Source organism: Rhinoderma darwinii, chromosome 2 (assembly GCF_050947455.1).
Source record: "Rhinoderma darwinii isolate aRhiDar2 chromosome 2, aRhiDar2.hap1, whole genome shotgun sequence".
Classification (NCBI taxonomy): Eukaryota; Metazoa; Chordata; class Amphibia; order Anura; family Rhinodermatidae; genus Rhinoderma; species Rhinoderma darwinii.
In genome coordinates, this window is record NC_134688.1 from 243,444,389 (window position 1) to 243,450,507 (window position 6,119).

At 45.1% G+C, this 6,119-nt stretch overlaps 1 long non-coding RNA gene across 1 annotated transcript; it reads right to left on the reverse strand.

Moving 5' to 3' along the window:
• Positions 1 to 291: 291 nt before the first annotated feature.
• Positions 292 to 5,346, reverse strand: LOC142741033 (uncharacterized). Its single transcript, XR_012880973.1, has 3 exons — positions 5,314 to 5,346; positions 3,975 to 4,019; positions 292 to 460 (listed from the first exon to the last, which is right to left on the reverse strand). It is a non-coding gene; the product is annotated as an uncharacterized LOC142741033 (long non-coding RNA).
• Between the last annotated feature and the right edge of the window lie 773 nt (positions 5,347 to 6,119).

Here is a 6,119-nt window from a genome sequence, read left to right on the forward strand (position 1 = left end):
TTCTAGACGCCCTCTCCGTCGCCTGACGCCTTTCTAGACGCCCTCTCCGACGCCTGACGCCTTTCTAGACGCCCTCTCCGACGCCAGATTTCCTTCCCGATGCCCGCCCTGCCTCCCTGACCCCAGATGACCGCCCTGCCTCCCTGACCCCATATGACCGCCCTGCCTCCCTGACCCCAGATGACCGCCCTGCCTCCCTGACCCCAGATGCCAACCCTGCCTCCCTGACCCCATATGCCCGCCCTGCCTCCCTGACCCCAGATGCTCGCCCTGCCTCCCTGACCCCAGATGCCTCTCAGACCGCAGATTCCCTTACTCCTCTCATGAAGAAAGACACAATCCTGGCCCTTGCTCTTCTGAGAATCATGGCTGCTGGAATGCAGAACCAGGCGCAGCTTCGTGTTTCTTCCTCTTCAGACAGATGAATTGTTCTTTCAGGTGTAATCTCCATTGTTGGCTCCTGTGAACAAAATGAAGTAATTTCAAAGACTGTATGGTCTGTACACTGAACTCCCCCATGTGTAATGATTCTAGAGCCCAAACAGTAATAACAGCTATGTATGCAGGGTTACCCTAATGTATTTCTGTAGGGGTGTGCAGCTGCACATGTCGCGTCACCACTCCCCAGTAAATGTTACTGCTAACATAGAGGCTGCCTCCATGCACTATTCCTTCTGCCTGCAGTCTTACTCTTGACAAGCTTCCAGTGTCTGACTAAACTACAACTAGGAGGTCTGCAGAACCTTTAGTGATATCAGTCATATGATTAAATTACTGCACCCAAGCACTGCAAAGTAGAACAGAAAAACTGATAAGTGTGTGTGTATGTGTAGTCTATGGTGTGTGTAATGTATACTTTGTATGTAGCGTATGCTATTCAGAATTACCATGCAGGTGAAAGTTGGGTGATCTATTCAGAGGGATCTGTAATTCAGCCATCTTAGTTGTAACCCAGATTTCCAACATTATTATATTGAAGAATATTCTAAGTATTCTAAGCAATTTTAATGAATTAAAATCGTCCATAAACAGCACCTACGGGTTGTGTGGGTATTAATAGTGCCATTTCTGTAGGTTTATGGAAGTGGCAATTGCTAATTAAGGAAGCGATTCCCATAATAAAAATATATTAGGAAATTATTCAGTCCATTTTATAAACGTGCAGAACGCTGAGCTATTTATACTAATATCTCAAAGATAGCAAAATAAAAACTTCTACAGTAGAGAGAATCAGAAGCTTATTTATTCAGCTATGCAAATCAAATTCAATATATAACAGCCACTATCACTTATCGCTTTGCACTCGCATTTCACTCCTGAGCGCCGCAGCACTTTTTCCCTGTGTCCAGTGCTGAACACAAGTTTCTGATGCTGGGCAGTATCCGAGCCTAGTGCCGCAGAGTCTGGAGGTGAAGACGACCCGGCAAAGAAGAAAAAGTAAATGCAGTGGTCTGGTTTGTGGTCTGACTTTATTTTTGGTGTGTTTTGGGATCTAAATTTAGTTTGGGTTAAAGTCTGAATTCGTTTTGGGGTTAGGTCTGAATTTATATTTGCGTCAGCCTAGGGGTCTGAATAAATTTTTGGTCTTGGTCAGGGTTCTGAATTACCTGGGGTCCTGGTCTGGTTTTTGGAATTTATTTAGGGGTCTTAAAGGGGTTTTCCCATCAGAGACATTTATGACATATCTACAGAATATGTCATAAATGTCAGATAGATGCGGGTCCCTCTTCTTGGACCATCACCTTTCTCTAGAGCAGGGCCCCCTAAACCCCGTTCTACCGCTCTGTTTAGTGGCTGAAGCAGGAGATTTCCGACCATGAAGAAGAAATCAGCATAGCTCGCTGAGCTACGCTGTTCTCGTAAGTCCCATAGAAATGAGTGGTAGTTACAGAAACAGCGTAGCTCGCATGCTACGTTGCTTCCATAACTGCCATTCACTACTATGGGACTTACGGATGCACTGTAGCTCAGCGAGCTACGCTTTTTCCGTGAGTCCCAACCAAATAGTCAGGAAGTGGCCGGAAGGCAGCAGGAGCAGAAAAAGGTAGAACGGGGTTTAGGGGGCCCCGTTCTAGAGAAAGGTGCAGGTCCCAGAGGTAGGACCCGCACCTAGCTGACATTTATGACATATCTTGTAGACCTGTCATAAATGTCCATCATAGGAAAACCCCTTTAATTAATTTAGGTGTCAGGGTTCTCAATTAATTTTGAAGTCTGGTTTAACTCGGCCATTTTGATCTTTCTTTAAAGCTACAGCGTTCACCATATAGGGTAAATATTTGTATTTTTTTTTATGGTTCGGGCATTTTGGACGTTGGGATAACTAATGTGTTTGTTTATTTGTGTATTTATTTTTATATGTGATCTAGGAAAAGGGGGGTGATTTTAATTTTTATATTTTTAAATTTAATTTTTTTAGCCCCCTTAGGGGACTTGAACCTGCGATCATTAGATCGCTTATGCCACAGACTGCACTAACAGTATTGAAATCTATTGCAAATCAGATCAGTGCATTGCTTGATTGCATCAGTGCAAATCTTCCTATAGCAGGACTGGGAGCGTTTACAAGCTTCCTGGCTACTATAGGAACACACCGGCTCCCGCGATCTCACCACATGGGAGACGGTGACCAGCCACAAACGGAAAGTGAAAAACCCTTCAGATGCCGGTGGTCACATCTGACCCCAGCAACTGAGGCAGTGGCGTAACTACCGCTATAGCAGCCGTAGCGGCTGCTACGGGGCCCGCAGCATGAGGGGGCCCGTGCCACCCGCCGGCACGGGCCCCCCCATGGCCGGAGGCTCCGTTAGCAGCTGCTATGGCTGCTACAGTGTGACGCCACTGAAGGGGTTTTTCCTACAAAAGACATGCATCCCCTATCCACAGGATAGGGGATACATGTGTGATCGCTGGGACGGCCAGCGATAATTAGAACGGTGGACCGAAAGTCCCCCGAAGTTCTCCATGACAAACCTCGGACTTCCGGGGTCTGTCTGCAGCTCCATAGAAATTACTTGCGCATGCGTGACCAGCGCTCCTTTCATTTTTATTGAACTGCGCAGACGCCGGAAGCCCGAGGTTTGTCATGGAGAACTTCGGGGGAATTTCGGTCCCCCGTTCTCCTTATCGCTGCCAGCAATCACACATGTTTCCCCTATCCTATCCCATCTCTTTTGTAGGACAAACTATAGGCCGTTTTTTTTTGGGGGGGGGGGGCTATATGGCGTTATCTACAGGGGGTTCTGTATGGCGTTATCTACAGGGGGGTCTGTATGGCGTTATCTACAGGGGGTCTGTATGGCATTATCTACAGGGGGGATTTGGGTCTGTAAGTCATTATCTACAGGGGGCTGTGTATGGCGCTATCTACAGGGGGCTGTGTATGGTGCTATCTATAGGGGGGCGCTGTGTGGTGGAATCTATAGGGAGGCACTATCTACAAGGGGGCGGTTGTGTGATACCCAGCGGAGGGGGGGCCCCAGTCAAAAGTTTGCTATGGGGCCCAGTCTTTCCTAGTTACGCCCCTTATCTGAGGGGTTAAATGCTTGAAATCAGAGATGTCTGTGATAGCAAGCATTGCCACTGGGTCCCTGGTGTGTAACACAACAGAGACCCAGAAGCTATGGCGCCAGCTGGGCTTCAAAGCAAGCGCCATTTTTAAATACCCTGTACCGACATAAAAAGACAGTACAGCGACGGGAAAGGTTAAATCTGAGGCCGGACCGTCTATAAGGTGGGGAGTCTATGAAACCCAAAACTACACATTGAAATGTAACAGATAATGTTCAGAATGAGTAAATGCTGAGTGTGATATATGTAAGGAATCTGTCAGAGACATTGTGAGCGCTATTTCCAGTAATAACTAGGTTTCTGTTTTATTATAATGTGAATATAAAGAATTTAATGTCAGGTTAATATGTAGAGAAGTTGTGGATCCTCATGAAGTAATACCATTATCTGCTGACATCACTTACATCTTCTGGGATCATCATGCCGTCGTCCAGCTTCATGTAGATCGGCTACAACAGAACAGGGAAGAATTCGTTTTTCTGGGTTATATAATAATGTTATATATAATCTCCTATTTTTCTTGTGAATGCCATGTCCACCCATTTCAGATTCCTTCTCACACTCTGCTGTCAGTACTGAATGATCCCGCATGTAGATTTATCTATGGAAAACTCCTTCTGAACGATATTCTGCCGAACTATAGACCCTCTTGTTGGGCTCTGAGATGTTTAACTGGTTCCCGACCGCTGGCTGTGTTTTTACGGCCAGCGGTAAGGGTCCTTAAAACCCGAGCCATAGACTTTTTACGGCTCAGGTTTTAACTTGCTGCCTGCGCGATCGGGCAGCTGAATGTTGGGTCTCCGGCTGTCAGTGACTGCCGGGGACCCTGAGGAGAGGATAGAAGCAGCTTTCGCTGCTTCTGTCTTCTCTGATGACTTGTACACAGCGCTCAATGAATGCTGTGTATAGGAATAGAGACAGCAGCAGCGGCGCTTTCTCTATTCCTCCCGGTGTTCATGTGACTGGTCACATGATCGCCGGGTGCCGTTACTGACAGACTGCTGCTGGGTCTTACAAGACCAAGCACAGCCCTATTAGTGACAATCGTCACTATGAGAGGGCTGATTTCCCCTGTAACTGGGGATGCTGTGCAGCCCCAGTTACAGTGGAAAGACATGGTGTAAAAGAAAGGAAAAAATATATATAAAGTTCCCCAAAGGTCTTTTTTGATCTTTGAGGGACAGACCATAGTAATAAAAAATAGTAAAGTCAAGTGCAAAACAAAATTAATAATAAATACACATAAAATACCCACCCCAAAAAAACCCGTCCCCCCCGCCAATCATTTTTGTAACGCTAGTACTGACCCAATTACCCTAATATAGACATGTAATATATTATAATTTCCGGTAGACAATGACGATCACAAATAAAAGGTCTATTTTAGGGTAAAACTATGTTATTACCAAAAAAAATAGCTGAAAGTTAAGAAAGCTTATTTTTTTACTATTATTTTCAAACTTTATGAATAAAAATTCTACATTAGCAAAAAAGGTGCGTATAAAAACGATAAAAAAAGAAACCTGCATTGTCTACGGAAAAAAACGTCGCAAAAATCACGTCGTCAGCCCAACAAATAAAAAAGTTATAGCCATTTAACTAACACGTGCTAAAAAGGGCTTAATGGTGTCTGGTCCTGAAGGTGCAAAATAGCCCGGTCCTGAACTGGTTAATGTTATTCTGTGCTGTGGTTGAGGGTTATATGTCATGTCTATCTAGTAATAGTAACAGTGAGGCTCTTACCCCGTCCTCAGCATCTTCTTCTGCATCTTTATCCTTATACAAGGAAAGAAATAAAATATAATTCTACCATATCATTTGCTTATAATTCTTTTATATATCTGTGGTGGGGGAGGGGGGAATTGTGCTGGTAAAAACAGTTACTGTGATAAATCTACTTTTCAGCTGTTGGAAAGAAAGTCCAACCCGGGCCGCAGAACATAGGAGGAGGCCACATGACCGGGGTAATAGGAGGAGAGAGGTTATGGGGCGTTGCCTGAGGATTATAGTGGCACGAAGGCAGTGCCTGCGCCATTAGGAGGAGAAGCACACGCAGGTGAAGTTTTCCGCCCACCCTCACTATTTGTTTTATTGTTTTGTTATGCTGCGTTTCGGTGATGTTTTATTTGTCATGGCAGTGGTTGGCAGGTTGGAGGTCCTTGGAGATGGTATTAAATTGGTGGGGGAGGAACTCATCGTGGGTATGGTCCTTCCCAAATTATGCAATACGGAGGCTCTGGCTATTTTTGGGCCCCTGCTGGGTGGTGTCCCGGGGAGCAAGGTTGCATTATTGGCTATCTGCAGTTGTATACGCTGCAACTGAGCTGTGGGGAATCGGCTGGGGGTAAATACTGCACTTATTAGTCGCTGAGCAGATACCCTACTTAGCTCCAAGGATCTCTTTCCTCGGAATGTTTGTTATTAATGTTGATAATGTTGATTATTTATATTTGATGGTAATATTTTTATTAGTTATTGTTTGTCAATAAAATGGCTGCTGTGGCCAACCTTATAAAACCATGAGTCTGTCCTTATTGAGGGAAATAGGA